Genomic DNA, 23,065 nt, shown 5'->3' on the forward strand with positions numbered 1-23,065 from the left:
AGTAAACCAAACTTTTCTCATTATACCTTGGGTTAAATATTCATAAAGTTACACCAAAAATCTGTCAAATTTTGGCCAAGACACAGCTTCTCTGCGGTGGCGGGGGGCAGCAGCTTTGGACTCATGTCGCTGCCTCACCCCTCTGCACTTAGAAACTAACTCTTTACACCAGCAATTCTAAAACCTCACAAATAACTAGCTAGATTACACAGTTAAAACACACAGCTAAAATCAAAACTTTTCAAGGTTGAGCAGAAACAGAGACGTTGTCTATGCAAAAACTTGGATCCCCCCACCAATGTCTGTTGCCGGGGTAACACTGGACTATGTTGAGCATAATTTTTAGACTGTCTCGCACTGCTCACTTCTTTTAAACACAAAACAAACAGCTCAATCACACACAACTGCTGCTCTCACTCAATAATACACTGATCACTATTTTGCTGCTTACACACACACAGAGCCTAACTCATGCAATTCACATAATGCAAGTGCTCCAAATTCTTCCACTTTGTACGTGTCTACTACTCAGATATAAATTTCAAAATTCTTTCACTACTTTCACATACAAAACTTTTGTAAACACACTCTCAAAAACACACAAACCAGAACACCACAGCATGCCACTGACTCACAGTTGAAACACACAAATCTCACAAAAACAAGTTGCACGTTCAAACACACACACACATTCAGCGCACACAAACTGCGATCACTGCGTTTTGCAAACCAAAAATGCAGTCATCACACCCCAATGCCCGCAGCCAGTGCCTCAAGCTGGAAATTACCACTGCACTGCCTTTAAACCACAAATAAAACTGGAGCCACCACTGCTCCTGTACCACAACAACACTGGCATTACATACCAACGCCCGCAGTCGGTGCCCTAAGCTGGAAATCACCACCGTGCTGCTTTTAAACTACAAATAAAACTTATTACAGCTGCCTAAGCTCTGCCAGCCCTGTGCTGCGCAAGCTCTATTCCAGGCAGCCGCCACTGGCCTACCACTACACCCCCAATACAGGGCACAAGTTCCAGCCTCACCTGGAACACAAACTGGTACCAAATTCTGCGGAAACTTACAAACAAATCCATTTTAGGCCTTTCCACTGTGGTCACGATGTCTTGCAGTATCTTATGAGTTTGGTTCTCTTAAAGGTACCTATCTTTAATTTTTAAACATACCTTTTTGTCCGTGTCTCCAGCAGTTCTAGTTCTGCTCCCCTGTGTGCTAGCGAGGAAAAAGAGCCCTCTCCTAGGAAGATCCCAGGCGGGTGCCCTAGAGGGGTCCTGAACCCCGCTGGCCCCTCGGCCAGAGAGAAGTGGCCCACCAGAGTCGCCAACTGATTTACCAAAATATGAGTATTGGTCTAATACCGATACTCAACTGTGACGGACAAAAGACTCTCTAACAATTTAAATTTAGAAAGGGTATGTTTACTCAGCTCTGGGCAGCAGTGTGGGGTAGCCCCCTAATACGCACTGTGAAATTACAGGTGGTCACAGAGTCTATTTATTGACAAAAGGTATAAACAAATACATATTCATAATACCAACCCCTCCCATCCCCTGCTTCCTATGGTAATTAGCTTGAATAGCTATTATTCATGCATGGTTGGCTTTTTGAATTAAGTCTGGGGTCGTTTTTGTGGGGAGGGGTCTTAGAAGGAGGAAGTAAGGCAAGACTTCCTCACCCTGAACTCTCGACCTTTTCTATTAATGAGAATACAAATGGCTTTTGAGGCAATTCCAGTTTTGCAAAGAATGATTTTCTGGTTGCAATTGTTTATGTTCTTTGGACCTAACTACTAGTTTCATCCTTTTCCATTGCAAGCACAGCAAAGCAAACATAAATTGACAGGCAATCAATTATTTAAGTTTCAGGTAACTATCTCAAGCCCAGTTTCTTTTAACTTTTAACTAAAATCCTAATTTTTTTGAGATTAGTGTTTCAGTGCAACCACAGGGCTCTGGCACCTCTGTGACCTCAGAGCCTGCTGTGACCTCAGTGTGTTGTCACCCCAGAGCCTGCTGTGACCTCACGGCCCTAGCTGTACCCCCAGAGCATACCCTCATCTGTACGAATGGGCTGCCCTGATTGGAAATGTTTTGCTTCATCAATGGGCCATTGCTTAGCAAAACCTTTGTTTTGCCTGCTGACATTGTCGGTCAGGCTGTGTCCCTGGAAATGCTCTTGATGGCTTCCTGTAGCAATGGGGCACAAAGAGACACGTACCCGTTTATGCATCCAATGAGAATTGCTTTATCATAGAAATCACCCCCCATTTATACCTTTAAGCTCAACCAGACAACACAAAAACTTAACAGGAGATGGGCACCCATTGGTTGGCTCAGCTGCAGTCTATCTACGCGTCTTTTCCCCCAGACTGCTTCCCATTCGTATGCTGTCCTTGTGTTCCTCCTCATAACTGCCTCTCACCCCCAGCAAACTTCCAATCCTCCAGCCTGCCCCTGAGCCTTCCCCACAGGGCCTTCTGGTGAGCATAGCCCTTAAGAACTTTAACGATAATAATCCCATATCCCACAGCTCCCTCTTTTGCTGGGCATGCCCCTGGAGGAGGCCCAGGCCCAGATGATGCCACTGAAGGAGATGTGCCCTCAGCCCCAGGGATGCTCAGCATGGGCTCCCCCAGCCCCTTCGGGCCCCCACCGCTGCTCACAGCAGCTCCTGCCTGGCTCATGCCTGCCTGCACCGTGGGCATCCATGGCTGCTCCTGGACATGGAGCTCAGCCAGTGCTGGTGCCGTGTGGGCTTTGTTGGTGGTACCACCCGAACACTGGGCTGATATTTCCATCTCTTTATTGGAATTTAAGTGCTGATTTTGCAAGCTCTTAGTCAAACTACCATTGGGCACTTCAAAATCCTTTCCTGGGGTTTCACTTTCGGCCCTGGATGGAAGGTTGGGCCTGTGGTCTCAAAGCACCATAGAGCTTGGTGGCGCAAATAAAAACTGGTCAGACTCAGAGCTGCTGCTATGGCTCTTCTGGCTGTAGAGGTCTCGGGACCAGCCACCAGCTTTTAGCTTTTCTTCAAGGCGGTGCCTGTAAAGAGAGGAGTGTCTGAGGCCCCAGCTGCCGGTGGCACACAGGGACCCTCCTGCACAGCAGGGCCCAGGCTGACAAGGCTCCCCTGCACGGCTGGAGCTGCTGGCACACCTTGGCCCAGCTGGACAGCTGCCCCTCAAGGCCCTGGTGAGCAGGGGGATGGCTCTGGGCAGGGTCCCTGGCCAGGAGTGGGCCCCAGAGCGCGTCTGCCTTTCAAGGGCAATGTGGTCCCTGCTCTTTCTCCTCCCCACCTTGCTTTGCCTCTGTGTGCTGCTCCTGGGGCTGCTCTTGGGCACGCAGCCTCAGTGGGAGCCAGCACTGGCTGCAGCTCCAGTGGGCTCCCCAGGACAAGGCCCAGCAATTAAGAGGGCAATTAAAGCACTGGACAGCAGCAGAACCCTCAGCTGAGTTACGTGGACAACCACTGACCAACCACAACTCCACAGCAGCCTCACTGGGAATGTTTGCCATCAAATGAAGCTGTTTGAGGGGGAGAGCAACAAAACACTCACCGTTTTCTCTTCCAGCAATACCAGATTCCAGCACAACACAACAAGACGACAAGCTCCCCAGCAGCCACAATGGCCATTAACTCCAGCAAACAGCGTGTTCCGTGACAGACACCGCTTCCAATGCCCTTCTGGGAATCGGGAACACGTGTTGAGGTGCCGGTTGCATCTGTGGGAGCAATGGGGAGCGTGAGTCCATGCTGTGCTCCACTGCTGAGCTGGCAGCTCACTGGATACAGCCAGGACGTTCTCTGATTCCCCTACAGCTGGGGCCTGCAGGGACCTTGGCACCCTGTGGCACAGGCTGTGCCACCCAACAAAGCCCAGAAGGCCGGGAAGAGACCCCGGGAGCAGCACAGCTGATTGGGCAGTCACTCCTTCCAGGGACTTGAGCCCAAACCCATCCCTGAGCAGCCACTGCAAGCCCCAACTCTCCCTACCCTGTGATAGCACCCCCAGCCCAAGGGAACAGCATCAGGCCCTGTCAGGAACCAGAGCAGCCCCTGCCCAGTTGGGAGCCAGGGCTGGCTGTGGCCCTGGGCTCACAGCAGAGCTCCTGGTTAGGGCTGCTCCTGTGCCTTGGGCCTCTGGGCACCGAGGGCAGCTCTGGCAGCAGCTGCAGCGGGAGGGACCTTGGTGCACAAGTCCCGCTTCCCAGGGACTGACTTTTTGGCTCTTAGCTGGCATCTCTTCCAGAGGGAAAAGCCTTGACCTGTCCTCACCATCTCCCAGAGGCTCACTCTTGGATCCGAGATCCTCAGTCCTGGAAATGGGTTGGGAAGCTGTATCACCTTCACTAACAGGTTTGGCTGCAAAGAAATGTAGGACAGAGCAGCTTCTGTGATGCTGCGGAAGATTCTCCTTCAGGTTGCAGTAGCAGTGAGTGAAGTGAGTGCCCCAAGGCACTCCCCCAGCTCTGTTTTTTGCTCAGGAGCAGGGTCAGAGGGAGCACATGCTTGCAGTGGCCCCATACTAGAATAGAAGGAGCCCATTGTGGGGCAGTCAGGGGAGAACGGACACCCTGGAGATGCTAGCAGCTCTGAACCCAGCCCTGGTCAGGGCCAGGGCTTGGCAGTGGCAGTGGGAGCTGCTCAGGCTGTCTGAGGCCAGAAAAGGAGCCATGCAAGGCACGGCCCCGAGGCACAGCCCTGGCCCCTTCCCTTCCCTCTCTTCTCTTCTGTGTGGCTGCACAGATCACATGGAAGGCGACACTGGCATTGCACATGGGAAGAAGATTGACAGCTAAATGCTCCTTCTTCCCACTGACAGCAATCCTGTGGTATCACCCAGGGCTCCAGAAGGGAGCAGGCCAAGGATTCCCTAATCCTTCAATCCAGTGATGACCTTAGGGAAAATGGCATATGAGTGAGCTCCTGTTATAGTGACATTGATTATTCTGTCAGGAATGGCACACTGAGAACTTGCCTTCAGCATCCTCCAAGAACTTAAAATGGTTATGATCCAGGTCCTCCAGATAATCCATGTCGCGATCCCAATCTAGAAGGAAGCACAGATCAGAAGAATTTCCATGGTGTGCTGGGATCCCCTTTCTGCCTTAGGGAGCTGGGCACTGCAGGGGGGTCGGGTAAGGCTGTGGGGCTTAGATGTGAATGGACATGGCCAAAGCTGCAAAGGGGCCTGGGGAGCTTTGTGCTGGCTACTGGTCACTCTGCACACTCTTTCCATGTGCTGTGCAACATCCCTGGAGAGGTGGAGGATCAGCCCAGGGTCCATGGGGCTCTCACCCCCACACAGAAAAGTCTCACTAAATCCCTTGGGGAAAAACTGCAGCAGGCAGTGCCTCAACCATGACACCCAACCTCACTCCGTCCTTCCTCTGGAACAGCTACCCCAGAACAAAGGGATAGAGTCAGGCCCTGTCAGGACACACTGGAGCCCTGCTCTCCCCCTCTGCTCTTTCCCCACCATGGGCACCCCTTGCAGCCCCTCCCAGGTTTCGGGCAGTGTCTCCCACAGAGGGAGCCCAGCAGGACTACTCAGTACCCGAGTGGCCTGAGCCTGCTTGGGATAATTCCTCTGGGCTGTACCAGTCTGGTCCGGGCTGTGCCCGCACTTCCAAGCAGCAGAGGTGCCAGTTCAAGGCCCAGAGCAGAGCTCAGACCCAGAGGCACAGCAATTACCTCCTGTGACTGTACCTGTCATGGCCTCCCTTCCTGCAGCAGAGGCTGGCACAGAACTACTGCTTCCCCTGGGAAATGCTCCCTTCTGCACAGCCTCTGCTTTCATTTCTGGAGAAAGGAAAAGGGACAGCTGGATCAGATGGAGCAGTTCTCCATTGGGGAGGAAGTATCTTCAGGAGGCAATGGTGGTGAAAGTCATGAATAGGCTTCAGGAGATCAAATGGGCTTTTGGGTCTCTCCCTAGGGCCAGGGTCCACCCTTCTCCTAATAGCCACCCATCTTGAACTTCCTGGAGACCAGGAAATTTCAGGGGATCTCAGGGTGTGCATGGCCCATGGGGTACTTTGGGCTCCATGTCAGCTGATGCCAAATGCCTTCCTGCAGAGGCTGGGGAGAAGCTACAGCCAGGCCTGGCTAGGAAAGAGCACTGCAGGGTGTGACAGCAGAAGTGGGGCAGCGAGGCTGCCATGGATCCCTTCCTGCTGTGCCAGGCACGGTGTCTCCAGATGTGCAGAGCAAGGCCCTGGCTGCTGAGTCTCAGGAGAAGGCTGAGGGAAATGCACCCACCATGCTGACTCTCTACTTCACTCAGGATCTGGTCCAGAAATTTAGAAGACTTCAGAGATTTATTTTCTCCTGTAGCTTGGGTCTTTTCTCTTGGCAGACCTTAAAAGAAATTATTTCCATTTCAGATTAATGGATCCCATAAAAGCAGTGCTCAGCCTGTGGGGTCAGCAGGGACACACTACTCACCACTGCCAATGGAGCCGTGCTTGTACGCAGCATCCAGCCCAGGAGGTGGAAAAGTCCTCCCTGCAGACTCATCTGTAACTCAACAGTCATAGAAGCTTTTGTCACCTGGTTCCTGCCAATTTGTCAATCACTATTCTATTGTATACGTATCTTACCTGTGGGAGCTCCCAGTGGATCCAAACTATCTTCCAGCCAAGGTCCTGTAAAAACATTCCCAGCATACCAATCTGGAAGAGAGCACAGATCAGACCATTTCCATGGTGTGCTGGGATCCCCTTCTGCATTAGGGAGCTGGGCACTCCAATTGGGTCGTGTACGGCTATGGGGGCCAGATGTGAATGGACATGGCCAACACTGGGTGTTCTCTCCCTCCCACAGAGGAAAGCCTTCCTAAAGCCCTATGCAAAATGATGCCCAATGCTTCCTGAGGAGAGGGGTGCGCTGTCCTGGGAAAGGGGAGCAAGGCTGCCAGCTCACCTGCTCCCTGTGCTCGCCATGGAGCTGCCTGGGCAACCCTGGCAGGCAGGGCCACTGCCAGGAGGAGCAGGAGGAAGAGGCGCAGAGCAAGGGCCATGGTGCCTTGCCCTCTGCCAGTCCTGCAGCTCTTGCTGCTACCGCTGTCCTGACACAGCTGTCCTAATGTCAGCACCACTGCCACTGCCACCGCTGCTGCCGCAACAGTTGTGGTCAGGGACTGACTGGTCGGTGGCTGTGGTGCTGTGCAACCATAGGGCTCTGGCACCTCTGTGACCTCAGAGCCTGCTGTGACCTCAGCGTGCTGTGACCTCAAGGCTGGAGCAGCATTTTGTGGGAATGGATCTCTCAGTGAGGGAAGCATGTCCTACCAAGCAGCTGCATGCAATCCGTATTTTTTCACAAGAGCTGGGTTATATGACATTGGACACTTGAGCCATTTCATGGTTCTACTTGCAATAAAAATGTCAAGTCTAAAATTCAACTCATATTGAGGATTCCCACTATTGCAGGCAGCACAAGCCCTGCTGTGCTGACACTGGGTGTTTGCTGTGTGCTTAGTGCTGGGTTTTGGGGCATGATTGGCACAGGCCTTGTCATCCCCAAAGCAGTCTAATCAATGTATGTGAGTACAGGCAGCCTGAAACAGCTGTTCATGATTACACCTATCCAATTACCTGCTTTTATTTCAGCCATGAATCCATTCACTGTAATTTCCTAGCTGCTGTACAACACTTGATGTATTTCAAAATAGATAGGGAATTACTTGCATGGTTTTTATACCCCTGGCTCAATGCAGCACCCAAATCCAGCACCCAAATTGTACCGTCTTAATAACTACCCCAGCCTTATGCACAGAGAAGTGTTTTTCTACACTACACTGAATTATCAGAGAAACAGTGTTCCTACATAATTCAAACTATTTCACTTATTATTTTCTTTGTAGATCATTTATTTTAGGGATGGAGGAACCTTTTGACCTGATATGAAATAGTTTAATTTGAGGTATATTGGAGAGAATTAAATTTAAACTTGAAAAAAAATCTGTTCTCAGGAGAAAAGTCAGTCATCCCAAATCTTCAAAGAACATGGGGAAAACATAAACTTGCTGTGAATTTTTCCCTATCTCTTTTCATTTTAGTAATCTGCATACTTTCTGCCCTGTAAGTGCTAACTTCTATTAAGTTGAAAATGTATTTATGGGAAATCCTAGCTGTTGATCAATACCTCACAAAGTCCTTATATACAGCAGCCCCTGAGCTCCCCACAGCTCCTCACCCTGCAACACCTGCATTCAGAGAAAGAGGCAAAATACACTCAGCATTACAGATAATGCACAATGCAGCAGCTGGGTGAATTTACTTGATAAAGTCTTACCTCTGCAAGACTAAAAACTGCATTTTAGCATTATGATTTAGCATCATAATTGTGTTTGTTCAACACACAAAGCATCTGCCCTATCCAGTCAGTAGCGGGGTCATTGTTTAATCTCTTCATTGCTCCCATGACTACCATCAAGGCACACATTCCCTTCCTGAATCTGGGATAAAAATTACTACTTCTGAAGTGAGGCAGGACACCAGACACACAAAATTTTCATCATTCCAACTCCAGAAACGTTTTAAAAATTGTATAGAGTTGACAAGTTTAATTATGTAAAAAGTTTCTCAGAAGAAAAAATTCGGACAAGAATACATTGTGCATTAACACAGTTTTATTTCAATATCTTCTACTGAATATCACAACATATAGTTATATGTAAGTATTATATTGGGTATTATAGCAATATTTTTATTTATTAGAATCAAGACCTATCCCAAAAATCTTGTGAAAATTAAGAGACGTGTAAAACAAATGCTATGTTTGAAGTTCAATTTTGAACACAGTATTTCTCTCCCTGAGCTCGTATTAGCCCTGATGAGTGTGGTATTGCAGACACACTTAGGAGTTGAAGGACCACTTCTCCTCTGAAAGGCTTTGGGGTTCCCTGCAGATCCTGTGCATCCCCAGTTATTCAAAAATCAATCAGGAGTATAAGCAGAAAAGGTTATTTGGACCCTAGTGAGGTGGTGCTGTGCCTGCAGTGAGAGGATCGCAGGAAATGGCCTTGACCTGAAACAGGGGAGATTTAGAGTAGGTATCAGAAAAATGTTTTCACTGTTCAAGTGGCCAGGCATTGGAGGGGCTGCCCAGGTGGTCACCATTCCTAGCGGTGTGCAAAAGATCTGTGTGTGGCGTTGCATACTTTAGGGGTCACAGAGTCAGCGCTGGGTGATATTCAAGGGCTCTTTCACCCTTGATGATTCAACGATTCTGTGCGATGGGCGACGGGGAAGCCAAGGGGAGGCCAAGGCCCGTAAGCCCAGTAACGGTGCTAATGCCGCACACAACGCCTGGGGCACGCGAGCCGGGCCGCGGGGCAGAGATGGGCAGGGCAGGGCCGGGCAGGCCCGCGGGGCAGAGACGGGCAGGGCGGGATCGGCGCAGGACAGGCGCGGCGCGGCGGCCGCCGGGGGCGCCATTATAGGACTGCCGTAGAACGCGCCCGAAATAAATGGCGGAGGGGGGACGGAGCTCTGTTCATAGCTGACCAATGAGAAGCGATATTCCCGCGCGACGGCGGGACGTCGCGGCACCACAGCCAATGGGCACGGGACATGGCGGGTGATGGACGGGCGGGCGGTGGCTGCGGCGGGCGGGGCCCGGCGCCCTTCCCGTGGTGCCGCGGGAGCGGCGGCCGCAGCGGCCGCGACTTCATCCGGGTCCCACGAGTACCGGGACGGCGGGACCGGACGGCGGCCGTGGGGCTGGGGGTGGGGCACGGGGGTGACTGCGGGGGTGACTGCGGGGCCGGGGCGCGCCGGGGGGAGGGTGGGGGCGAAGGGACTGAGTCTGAAGGGCCCGTACGGGCGGGCGCGGAGCCTTGGCCCGGCCTCTCCGTCGCTTGTGCCGCGGGCCTGGTTTATTGTCCTTATTCCCCTCATCGATGCCTTTTCCCCCCGTTCTCCCCCGCTCTCCTCCAGGCTCACTGGAAGGCCCGGAAGTGCCGCCCCCGGGAGCCGCCAGCGCCAGGTACGTCACTGCCGGGGCCGGGGGGACCTTGGCGGGGGAGGGCCCCGGTACCGGGGCTGGAAGGCTCAGCCCTGCCTGGGCACCGAGGGGGCGGCAGTGGGGGCTGAGCTCGGACCGAGGCGCAAAAGGTGAAGAAAATCCCGTAGGAAGTAGGTGAAAGTGCCCTGGCGGCCCAGCCCTTGTCAGGGGCACGGGGGCTGCTCAGAGCTATCGTTTATAGCGAACCTCATTATTTAGCGTGGGGCTCTGCCTTCCCCGGGCCCATTGCCGTTCCCGCCCGCTCCTCACGGGCGGCTCGTTGTGGAAACGGGTCGGGAGGGTGGTACCGGTGCCAGCTCGGCCCTGCCTGCAGCGTGTGGCGGCGGCGGCACGGGGCACATCGCGGCTGGGGCGGGTCGGGGCTGGCTGAGCCGGAGCAGCAACACCCGGTGGAACAGAGGTGTCGGGGTGTCACATGGACCTGCAGTTCTGACCCGAGCTCCGGCTGGCCTCCGGGCCTTGCAGGAGTGGCTCCTGCTCTCGGCATAGGCAGCCCAGCCCCCGGGACGGCACTGGGCTCAGCACATGCGGGTTCCATTGCAGGGCTGGTGGTGGCACAGAGCAAGGGGCTGGCCCTGGCACGCCGCAGCTGCTGCTGGCGACTTTATTCTGGCACGGCACAGTCAGTTTTAGATGAAGGTGTTAACCCATGAAATTGTATTTTTGCGATTTTATATTACAAGTTTCTATGAGCGTGGCAGAACACTGAAAGAGGCTGCCCGGGGAGGGCGTGGAGACATTCCAAACCCACCTGGACGTGTTCCTGTGTCACCTGCTCTGGGTGAGCCTGCCTTGGCAGGGGGTTGGACTGGATCTTTCCAGAGGTCCCTTCCAACGTTAACAGTTCTGTGATTTATTTCAGGAGTGAAAACTCAGCATGATGGTCAAGGTCGGGATAATCCTGGTTTAGTGATGTGTCCCCACTCGTTGGTGCTCCTCTCAATCTGTACTGCTTTGCACAGGGAGTTTTCTGACTGAAGTGCTTAACTGGCAGGGAAAAATTCAAAATGTAAACAGGAACGATGCTCAGTAGCAGCAGTGGGGAAATGGAATCAGTCACAGAAAATCAGTTTGTCCCTTTAAATGCAATAATTCAAATAATATTTAAGAAATGGGACATCTTCAAACATCCCCAGCTGCTAGGGGCCTCACCAAACAGTTATTTGCTGCTGTGGCTTCTGTTGTCAAATATGACCAGTTCTGTTCACATCATCACTCAGGTGTTCAATAGTCTGAACTCCCAAGAAGTTCTTTGCAGTGGTGGTTCAAACTTGCTGCAGTCAACATGCAATAATGGGCTAATGAGGGTTTTTTTTGCCCTATGATAGTTAGATTCATGAAGAGGGACTTAGTGAATAGCTGTATTGTGATATTTTTAATAGAAAATTGCTGACCGTGATTTTTTTTTAACTGAGTTTTTTTCTAAGTTGTACTCTGTGTATCTTATGTGCAACCTCAATTCACACAGGTCATGCTAGGAAATGATTTTGCATACTAATACAGGAGATTTAGTATTTCCGTAGTCGAAAGGAAGTTTAGATAAAACATGAGTTCACTTGCTTTGTTTTCCTACTGCAATGAGCTGTATCCTCACTTCACTTTCCTTTTGATAAATGTCTTCTCTATTTTCCTCTCTTTTTGTAGTGGAAAACATCAGTTCATTTGCAAATATTTGAAAGGCTCCCAGGACTTAGGGCAGTTTGATTATAGTGCCAATTAACAACATAACAGCAATCTTGAATTATTGTTGTGCAGTAACTTTGTTGCTGAATTTGTGTAATTGTTATCATGTGTAAACTTTTTGCAGAAAAAGCCTACTTGCTCTTAGCATGTCCTAAAATATACAAATCTAGTGAATAAATATGCAGTTGTGTATCTCATATACATATATATATTCATATATACACACATTTATGTTTGAAGCAGGACCAGATAACCAAACTGATGCTTTCTTTTGAGACGGGCACTGAGGCCTTTGAAATGTTTGAAGTTGAGGTGTATATTTATTTATTTATTTATAAGTATCTGCCTTTATTCTGTGTACTGAGAGGAGTACTCAAAGAAGAGTAGAAAATGTGACCATTTTGGTGAAGTTCTCAGGCCTCCCTGAGGTTTCCAGCAGCAATGTGCAGTGCTGTGGCACATGCACCACCTGGATGCGGAAAGTTTAGTACTATTGCTGTGAAATCCAGTGTGTGTAGGGAGAGATGCCAGGATTTGTGTTCCTTTGGCTCTCTGTTCATAGCAGAAACCATTAATTGTGCTCAGACTTTACTTTTCCTCGGGACATGGGCTTCACTTTGTGCTTGAGTGGGCAGTGGTGACTTCCCCTTTCTCTCAGGCCACAGTTAATATGGTTAGAAAAATAAATTGAAACCAAACACACTAATTGAAAATGTAGCACAACTTTAATATATTGTAATAATTACTTAAAGCCAGAATAGTCTGTATTAATTAAATGCAAATGGGGTAGAGATTTTGGAAAAAACCCCTGCATTTCCAGTTGAGGCAGTAGATAAAGACATCATTGGTAGCAATCAGTGCTGTTAATGTTGTGTAAAAAATGCAAAAAAAATACCATTATGGACACATATCCCTGTCTGTGTGTGTGTGGACTGTGGTGCTGCCCAAGAGCACATCTGTGCATTTATATGTGCTGGGGCTGCTTTTTCTCCTTGGTACAATTTCCCAGTTCAGAGCAGCTTTCTGGTGTGACTTACTGTAGCTGCAGTGTATTGCTGCTCACTGGGCTGGCAGGTCCCAAAAGAGGTATTAAGTGTTTCAGTTTTGGGTCTGAGCAGGAGAAAAAGGTGCCTGGGCTTGAGCTGGGAGGTGTTACTTTCAGATTAGCACATGTTTAGATAAGACAAAGGAAGGTACAATCCAAAACTGAATATGGAAGAGGAAACATTTTTAGTTTCTGCTGAAACTTTTGTGTCTGTTAGCATCTGATTTTCCTGAGCCTGTTTTGGGAAGAAGGGCTGAGATGTGTCTGTGGCATGTGATGACAGGCAGTGCAGGGGTATGGGAGTGGAGTGAGGGGAAGCAGTATCAGGAATGATTAAGTTTATATTAATTGTGCCACTCCCATTCTTCCTGTTGCACACTCCAGTCACACAAGAACCTCTGGAATGAGCATATTGGAGGCAGGAACCTACATCACTCAGTTGGGATGCTTGGCACGGCTGGAGAGGTTGCAGAAGTTCACTCAGCAGAAGCTCCTGGGATTCAGGAAGTGTGGCTTCAGTGCAGGGAGTGCTGCTGGAAGCCTGGGGTAAAACTGTGAGGAATTGGTGCTGGAGCTGTTCTGTAAATCCCAGAGCACCATCATGTGGTGGGAGCTGTGCAGGCCGGAGCTGCAGCCTCAGGATCAGGCTTGGGAGCTGGGGGTGCTGAGATTGTCCAGCTCCACAGTTGCAGTCAGTTGCAGTTGCACTGCTCTGGGCTTTTAAACACGTGCTGGCAGGAAAAGCAGTCCTTGGGAACCTGGCTTTTTTTAACAGGGAAAGTAGATGACCCAGGGATTGTTTCAAGCTTGTCTCTCACAGTGTGTTATACTGAAAGAGTGAATGTGCAGGTGCATGACCCTGAGCTCCTGTGCTGCACTGGCTATGACATCAGCAGCACGATGACTTCTGCAGCTCTGGATTCACTGGGGGTGAGAACACACCAGCTCAGCAGAGGCTGTGCCAGCAGGATAATTTGTCAGGCTTCCCTGCTGTGAGTGCCAGAACCTGCTGATGCATGGTGTGAGAGAAGCAGCACACAGCAGGCCCCCAAGGGCACCTGCAAGATCTCACCTGTCCAAGAACATGGCAGTGTAGGTCATGCAGCTTGGAAAGACTGCTAGAAATAATCCACGAGTTGAAACTGCCCCAAAATGCAGGATTAGTGTAAAGCAGAATACTAAAAATGCAAGTTGTTTTATACATGTCAGGTTGGTTAGGCTTGCAACTAAGCTTTGTCTAAAGGTGGAGAAATGAAACATCAATTTCTAGGCTTATTATAATCCTTGTGTGTTTCAGGCTTAATTTTAAGAAGAACTGCAGAAGCATTGCCTTATATTTTGTAAAATTTAAACAGGTGTATAAAACCTATCCAGGTTTTAAAAGTGCTTGGAACATTTTTAGTACATCACAGAACCATCAGCTTCTGACACTGAACATGGGACTTCATTAACTTCCTGTCCAACTGAAGGTGCAGAGTTGGTGCTGTGTAGGTCAGCTGCCTGACCAGGCTGCTTCTCCCCTTAAGGAATGGGAATTCACAGGGATTCTGCTTAGCTGCTGAAGGCTGGGATGCAGGAGCAGGGAACTGAAAGCAGTATCAGTTTCCCTGCTGAATGTCAGCTCTGCCAGAGCTGATTGAAAAAGGATGTGATGGGGACCAGTGCTCTGTCAAGGTTTGACTCTGGCCCAGAGCTGTTGTTCTGATTTATTTCTGCTTTGGGCATTGGGACCAAATACTCAGGTCCACACTGAAGTTTATTTTCTGGTCCATGTGTAAGTTAGCAAAAGCAAACAGTGGGATTTATACAAGTTACAAGTGAGATTTTAAGGTTGAATCACCCAAATTGGTCTTCACTGTTTGCATAAAGGATTCTGTAGTAAGGCACTGAGGGGGCTGGAAAGTAATTTGATTTTGTGTCTGTCCAAGGAATAACGTCATCCCTTTGTGTGAGTGCACGGGATCATGCGCTGTGTGCTTGGCAAGGACACCGGCGGGCATGAGGGTGCTCTTGTTCTGTGCAGGCTTTGTTTGGAGAGTGGGCTGAAAACAGCAGGCTACAACTGGGATCAAGTACTAGTAAAATGTTCTTAATGTTTTTAAAAACTGCTTTTCTCTAAACATTTTCAGCTATTGTATAAACTACCAGGACAAACAATCATTTTCCTTTCCAGCCCTGTTCTCGAGCTGTCTTTGCTACGAATGGAATTCTGAGTCACACATCTGTCTGGCAAGTGTTTTCATTTCAGTATTCAAAGATGATGTTGAGCTGTGTTAATGTGGAGATTGGCTTTAAAGTTACATCAGGGGCAGTTAGAGAAACTCAAGACTTCTTTCTGATGGGAAAACTTTTTTCAGTGGCCTTTTAGTAAGGCAGTTTAATAGCTAAATGTCAGGGTAGAAGCCGCAATCTTACTGAGTTTTGTTTCTAATAAAAGAATTGCTGTGCACAAGGCTTAATGTAATTTAAGACTAGCAGAAAAAGCTCTAATCAATACTTTGGACAGTGCATGGTTTCTGTTTTTTTAACTATTGTCACAATAGGTGGAAAGGTCACTCTATGTAATAGTACTTACTTAATCAGAATGACAAATATTAGGACCTCATCCTCATCTGTATAAATCAGTCACATAGCTGTGGTCCTAGATTGCATTAGTTTTAAATTCCAAGGATGAAGAAATATATATCTGCCTACAGTGTCACTGACAGCCTTTTCTTCTGATTTCAGGTGAGAAGTGACACCTGTGGAACATGACTGGTAATTCAACAGAAGTTTAATGACTGTAGTTGCTATGACTGTTATGACATGCTCACTTAAGACCCAAGAAATTGGTAAAGTTATGAAATTAAGAAACCCTATTTTTAAAATAACTTCCTTCTGTAACTAGGGGGAGCAAGGGGAAGGCTCTTTCTATGATGAGTATTATAAATGCTGTCTGCAGCTAGCCTGACTTGTCTTGACTGAAGCAGCAATCCTGTCCCAGCTCTGAAGATGCCTGCACTGTGGGATGAGGTAGTAGGTTGTATAGTTTTAGGGTCATACCCACCACTGGGAGATAACTATACAATCTACTGTCTTTCCTAAAGTAGCAGATAATCAACAATGGAAGCTTCTCAGTTTTAAGCTCAATGTCAGATTTTGCTGAACTTCTGTACTTGTAGCGCTTATGACAGGACAAAATACTTGTGTAATAGCCGTGGGAATTGTGTTTAGATTTTTCTGGTTCTTGGAAAAGCTAAGTTTCATTCTGCATTAATTTTTCTGCTCTAATGAATAAAAAATTAAGAATAGATTATTCCTGTATGTGTATGGTGGGGTAATCAAATACAAATTCCCAGTGTTCCAGTTGTTGGGGTGTTGTATAAAGCATCCTTCAGAATGAAACTGAGGTTGGCTGAGCTCTTGCTGACGTCTGTGCTTCTCTGTCAGAGTGAGGTAGTAGATTGTATAGTTGTAGGGTAGTTATTTTACCCTGTTCAGGAGATAACTATACAATCTATTGCCTTCCCTGAGGAGTAAAACAAACTGCGTTCCCTTGCAGCCAGTCCTGGGCTAAAAATCCTCATTGAATGAAACCAGATTAATTCAGGGTTGTAAGGCAGCAGTGCCAGAATGTACAGGACTGACAGTGTGCATGGTGCAAACCCCACAGGATATCTTTGACTTAACATGACTTTTCTCCCAAGGTGAGTGGCACAGTGCTGGCTGGGAATGGAAAATGCCCACGCTTTAGGCAAAGGGTGGAAGGTTCCACAGAGGGAAGCTGTTCCAAGCCAGTTAGGAGAACATAAAATACAGGGAGCTCAAGTACATTGCCACTTAAACTCTTCTGACAATCCAATTTCCTTAATACATTAAAACTCCATGACTCTTAACTGCTTGGTAGAAGTTGGAGGGAAAACTTAAAATGATCCTTTATTAATAAGTCTGCGTGTTTTTCTGCAGCTTTTCCAGATCTAATGCAAAATTTAAGTGTTGGCTGATTTTGGCCAAAACTCGCCTCTCACCTTTTTAGGGGGATGTGGAGCTATGGAGTTTGAGCATGCAAGAACCAGAACTTTGTTCTGAGATGGTGTTTGTTCTATAAAGACTTTTAAAGTTTATTGCATTCACTTTCCTCCTGCTGTGCTTGGTGTACCAGTCTGTAACTGGTTCTGTGCTAGCATGCCCAGCAAACAGCTTGCTGTAGTAACAAAAAACCCACGGAAACAAATGCTTTTTGGGATGGTAAGTTTAGCATGGCAAGAATAATAATGGAGCCATTGGTGAGTGTTCCAGGCAGTGAGGCACTGTTGGTTATTGCTGACAGTGTCACCTTGGAGTGTGTGCCCAGCCAGGGCAGAAGAGAGAGCAGCTGGGGAGCTAAAGTCCTGCAGAGAGTGAAGAACTGCACAGAGGAAGCATGGGGCTCCTAGGAAGAGGTAGTAGGTTGCATAGTTTTAGGGCAGGGATTTTGCTCACAAGGAGATAACTATACAACCTGCTGCCTTTCTTAGGGCTTTATTATAACACCATGACCATTTGGGCTCCAGCCTGCAAACCTCTGCAGCTTTGGGATGTGGAGAGAAAGGACAAGGTATTTATAAGTGTGCTGACGCTTAATGAAAGCCATGTCTTGGCAGATTTGGTCCCAAATGGAAGTGTTGGAATGCAGCATGGTGACATTGGGGCTGCATGTGCCACTTTGGGGACACTGGGCTGTGGTAAGTAAGAAGCTGGGCTGGGAAGGCAGCTCCCTCCAGAGTAAGCTGGAGGCCCCTAAGGTTAGGGGTGGAGGTGGTGTGAACTTTTGAACATCACAGTACTGGTACTGTGTGCTCACAGGGACCTGAAATACACCTTCCTTTGGCTTGGTGCTTTCTCACCAGGCATGGGCATTCCAAAGGAAGTAAGCTCTCAGTGGTGCATTATTTACAATCCTGCAGGAGGGAAGTTTCCAGTTTAAAAGAGTGGTGTGGTTTCTCATGGAGTTGTTAAAAATGAGTCATGTTTTGATGTAATTGCACTGCACCACAGCAATAGTTCTGGTAGGGCTCTGACTGGACACTCTTTCTGTGGGATACAGACATCTCAATTCTGAGCACTTTGCAGCATTAATTTGCTGTGCTCACACCAGACACTATTTAAACTGCAAATCAGACACAGTCCCAACTTACAAGCATGTTAAGTATTGCTTATATTGAACATTTTGTGTGAATTAACTGTACCTTTTTGATTTAGTTAATAAAATACAGCATTTTGTGCAACTGATGGTGAAATGCCTTTATTTTCTCCTAAATGAAGATGCAAGTTTTAAAGGAAAACAGTGCTCACATTGAAATAAACTCAAGGCTACATTTAGTCTTCACTATAATTCCAGCACTAATTATAGTGTTACTTTTTCTAGTATTAACTTTTGTTTAAGATCTTTGGTACAAGACTTCACTGTGGGTGGGGAATACCTATTTACTGCTGAATGTGCAGGAGCTCTGCTTATTCCAGACCTGGTTTCTGGCCATGAGTTCAAATTGCTACACAAAAATCTAGCCTTTAGTCTTAACATAATTGCCGCTGGTAAGGCTCAGGCAGAGAAACACTGGTGAGTTTGATTTTGGCAGTACCAAATGACTTAAAAGCTTTAATATACCTAACATTTTATAAATAATGTGGTATGCTTACAAAAGGTTTAAATAATCTGTGCTACCCACTGCAGTTGCTGGCTCAGCAGTCTTGTCTCACCAAGTAATTTCTCACCTTTATCTGCCTGTGGATTCCACCCAGTAGGTGGGGTGTGCTCGGTGACGCTCAGGGTTGGTCTGCCTTTTCCCTGTGTGTATTCCGAGGCATGCAAGGATGAGGTGACAGTGTGGCAGGAACCTTTGTAATAAAGGCAGCAGTTAAAGAATGCACAGCAAGCAGTGCAGGAAGGGCTGCAGCAGCAGTAGAGACTTGTTTACCACCCATAGCGCAGTGATTGTGTCGTGGTGGTCTTGGAAACAATCCAGTGTTGCTCCAAAAATGGAATACACAGCCCCAGCCCAGATGCACATCCCAGGAGAAAAATTTGTGTGTTGTGCTCTTCCATGCACAAAGGTGTGCTTTGAGATCTTCCTGTAGTGTGAAACCTGAGACCTGCTAGGCTTTTTCCAGGAAAGAAACCACTGCTAATAACCCTGTGCTTGCAGAGGGGCTCTGGGTGCTTGTGCCATGGTCGTGGTAGGGGAGCTTGATATATTCAAAATTCTCTCCCTTGTGTGGAGAACTTGGGGTGTGGCAGCTGAGTTTCCCTCTACTGTGTCCAGCTCTGGGATCTCCAATATTGGAGGGCTGTAGAGCTGCTGGAGACCCTGAAACTGCTCCTAGGGCTGGAGCCCCTCTGCTCTAGAACCAGCCTGGGAGAGCTAGGGCTGTTCTGGAGAAGAGAAGGCTCCAGGGAGAGCTCAGAGCCCCTGCCAAGTCTAAAGGAGCTCAAGGAGAGCTGGAGACAGACTGGGGACAAGGCATGGAAGGGCAGGGCAGAGGGAATGGCTTCCCACTGCCGGAGGGGAGGGAGGGATGGGATATTAGATACTGGCAGTGCTGGGTTAATGGTTGGATTCTATCTAAAGGGCCTTTTCCAGCCTGAAAGATTGTGACATCTTTGTGCCAAAAAGCCCTTCTTGCTCTGTTCCTGGGTAAGCAGCAAGCTGGACTATAATAGTGCAGACAGGTTTTTGCTTTCCAAGAGAAATTATAAAACACCTGATAGATATGCAAGGGGAAAAAACAAAAACCCTCGAAAGAGTGGAAGACAAGTCTCAGATACACTGGTCAAGAGACCAGTGACACAAGTCCAGCTGAGATTATTGTTTGCTGCTGAGCCTCCCAAAAGAATGCACATCCCTCAATTTTAGAGCCATCAGAGCATGGTGTGGCCTTCAGCTCCCAAGCTGAAGCTGTGGATTTAATGTCATAGTCCTGTAAAGATGAGTCTTGGCAGGAGCTACTGGAGGTATCAGATGTCAGTGTGTGTGTTGTTGCAACATGAAAAATCAGATTTGTTCTTATTTGTTCTATTGGTTGTAGTGGAATTGGATTTTTAGGCTGGTTTGTTTCAGATGCTTGAAACCACTCCAGTGAAGAGGCATTGGAAAATCAGACTGTTCTCTTCCAGCCTGTTGTATTAAAGCAATCTTCAAAATAAAGCTATTTCAAGCCACATAATGCTACTAAAGGACTGTATTTTTGGTGACTGAAAAGGTCCTTTCTGAAATAGGAGAATGTTTCTGGAAAAAATACTCCTTTGACATTAAAACTCTTACACAGGTGATGTCAAGCTGGTTAGTTAAACCCAGCACAGCATAAAAGCAGGGAAAAGGATCAAGTCATGAAGTCCCAGTTCTATGATGGAGTTTGCTATTCCCTGTGTACCTCATCTTGTGTGTTACACACTTGTGTGTTAGTACACTCCCAACATCTCTGTGTAAATGAGGGGGAAGGAGCAAGCAGTGGTCAGTCAATCTTAGTGTCCCAAAATGTTGCCACTCGTTAACCCTGATTCTCAGCTGGAAGTGGCTCCTCTGGTAACTCCCTAAAATGAGGAGGGATAAGGGAAAAAAGGTGTCATTTGAACTTCCCAACTCCTGCAACAGTAAATTTGTCCCTGACCTACACTCTGCCTGGTGAAGCTGTTGGGTCCTGGTACAAAACACTGAAGGGTCTTAGCCAAAAGAGCAGCCAGAGCCTTTCCTCGATTTTCATTTCACAAAGAGCAAGGCTGAGGCTGTTTTTAGACCCTGATGTAATTCCTGATGGGTTCTTCATCAGCTACCCAGCACTTCCCCAGTTGCCTTGTCCTCCGTGCTGCAAGAAAAGGGAAGCACAGAACCCAGGGGATGCACAGACAACACTGGAGATCTTCCTCAGTTTAGAGCAAAACACATCAGACCAAAGGAAAAGCACAGGTAAGAGAAATAGACGGAACATTAGGCCTGAGAGTAACTGAGGAGTGTGAAATAAGCAGAGTACATGAGTATCTGGAGGATGCTAAGGTAGAAAATAGGATTGCACAAATGTACAATGAAATATGTGAAACTATGCAGAGAGCTGAACTGGGTGTAGTGCCAACGAGCAGCTCTGGTGAGCCCTCCTTTGACAGGAACAGACATGTTTAAACCTGAGTTCAGCTGAGGCAAGGACAATCCTTCTGTTAACCTCAGGACATGATTGCATTTTGAACTCAATAATTCACAGAATCTTGAATATCCCAAGCTGGAAAGGACCCCTGTGGATTTTTAAGTCTATTCCCAGGCCTGCACAGGAGACCCCAAGAATCCCACCCACCCTGTGCCTGAGGGTGTTGTCCAAACACTTGATTGAAATAAAGCATACAATTAACTCATTACATTAATTAACATAATAAGACTTAGCTAAGATGCTAATTATTAACTATTCTTAATTAATTATATTAACATACTATAAATTAAAATATTTTAAAATAAAATTATTATTTTAATAGATTTTTTGTTTGTTTTTAATTTACTCAGAGCTAGGAAAGGCTTGTTGTTGACCCAGTGGGCAGCAGGAAGGTGGGAATGTGGGAAATGTACTGGGCGCTTTTCCAGGGGCCTGTGCCAACCTGGACTGCTCAGGGCAGAGACTGGTGGCCCTTGCTGGGGGATTGGTGGCTTTCAGAAGTGTTTGCTTTGAGGAGCTTGGCCATGTCTGCTTAGCCCAACCATGAACAAAAAGATGCTATTAGCACACTAAGGGATACAGGAGTTAATTATTACAATATCACAGAATCCCAGCAATGTTTGGGTTGGAAGGGACCTTAAAGCTCATCTTGTTCCACACTTGCCATAGACCAGGCTGTTTGTTTATTCATTGTGAAGTCAATTCGACTGAATGAAATTCTCCAAAGCATGTAAAGTATATTTCTGAGGTGTGTGATAAAGATTTTACTCCTAATAAAATATTTGTTTTCTTTTTCACATTTCAACCCTGGCAAAACCTGTGTTCCCACTGGATTGCCATGACTCGGTGAACTCCAATGTGTTGCAGAAATTCTGAAATGGGGCCAAGAAATCCCAAGATTATCTTCTTCAAGAAAAAATACCCACTGCACTGCTTGTCCTTCAAATCCCATTCGGTGACCAAAGTGTTGTATTTCAAGCAGGGCCAATACAGGACCTTTCCCTTTCTCTTTCCCATTCCTTCTCAAAATAGAGGAACTAAAAATCACATAATATCTTGAGTTGGAAGGTACTCATAAGGATCATTGAGTCTAGCTCCTGGCCCTCCACAGGACTCCCCAACAATGCCACCCTCCCCAGCTCTCCTCTATCCCCTTTCCTTTGGTTTTAGGAGTAGCACTGTGGTCCTGTGGAACTCAGAGCCCATATTTAGATCCAGATGCAGCACAGCTGCACACAAAGCGTTCTACCTTCTCTGCCCATTCATGTCACTGTTGGCTCACAGAGGGATATCCCAGGTATTTTCAGACTCCACTGAGCTACAGCTCTGACAGCAGCCAAATCTAAGCTGCTCTGGAACTGTTCTTTGGTTTTAGGGTGACTGGTGGGGAGTGCAATACTCAGGAATTAATCTCTAGAAATCAAAGGCAGAAGTGCTGATCTGTGAATTCGATACTGAGCAGGGTGTTTCACTCAGTGGAGAGCAGCACTGAGCTGATCCCTGGGTCATCCCTCTCCAATCCAAACACAGAAATTGGCAACAGAAAATACTCCAATGCTGCTTTTAGATTTAGAACAAATTCCATGACTGGATGACAACAAAACATCTGTGCAACTGTGCCCTGGAGCCAGGCTGGGTGAGTTGTGGATGCTCACCTGGAGAAGAGAAGGCTCCAGTGGGAGCTCAGAACCCCTGCCAGTGCCTAAAGGGGCTCAAGGAAAGCTGGAGAGGGGCTGGGGACAAGGGATGGAGGGACAGGACACAGGGAATGGCTTCCACTGCCAGAGGGCAGGGATGAATGGAATATTGAGAAGGGACTGTTCCCTGGGAGGGTGGTGAGACCCTGTCACAGGATTGGATGTTCATTTTCCAGCACCAAACACATTCATTGTCAGACAGATAAGCCATGACAAGTGTTTTTCCTACAATAAAATAAAACAGCACATCATGAAATAGAGCTGAAAGGTCTGGGTGTCCACGAGGTCTGTTCAGCAGTGTTTGAAGCTGTGGAGCTCTCCCAGGAGAACACCCCCACTGCCCTTTGGCCAGTGCAGTTCTGAGTGTGTTAATGACTGCTCATAGGAGGATTTCTGTGTCAGTGCTGCCTTACAGGTGAAAAACAACACAG

At 47.7% G+C, this 23,065-nt stretch overlaps 1 protein-coding gene and 1 long non-coding RNA gene across 4 annotated transcripts in view; one reads left to right on the plus strand and one right to left on the minus strand.

The window, feature by feature from the left end:
• Positions 1-951, minus strand: part of LOC117002584 — a 33,004-nt gene extending 32,053 nt beyond the window's left edge. Inside the window, exon 1 of the mRNA XM_033071866.1 lies at positions 867-951. The gene's annotated coding sequence lies outside the window, so the exon portion shown is untranslated. The remainder of the gene's footprint in view (positions 1-866) is intronic.
• An 8,723-nt stretch (positions 952-9,674) lies between these two features.
• LOC117002594 lies at positions 9,675-18,029 on the plus strand. Of its 3 annotated transcripts, none has more exons than XR_004419314.2 (3): positions 9,675-9,757; positions 9,968-10,016; positions 10,739-18,029. It is a non-coding gene; the product is annotated as an uncharacterized LOC117002594 (long non-coding RNA). The 3 variants fall into 3 exon arrangements; XR_004419313.2 differs by lacking the exon at positions 9,675-9,757 and having other exon boundaries at positions 9,838-10,016; positions 10,739-10,836; positions 10,918-18,029; XR_004419312.2 differs by lacking the exon at positions 9,675-9,757 and having other exon boundaries at positions 9,838-10,016.
• Positions 18,030-23,065: the final 5,036 nt, after the last annotated feature.

The sequence above is a fragment of the Catharus ustulatus genome, chromosome 13 (assembly GCF_009819885.2).
Source record: "Catharus ustulatus isolate bCatUst1 chromosome 13, bCatUst1.pri.v2, whole genome shotgun sequence".
NCBI lineage: Eukaryota > Metazoa > Chordata > Aves > Passeriformes > Turdidae > Catharus > Catharus ustulatus.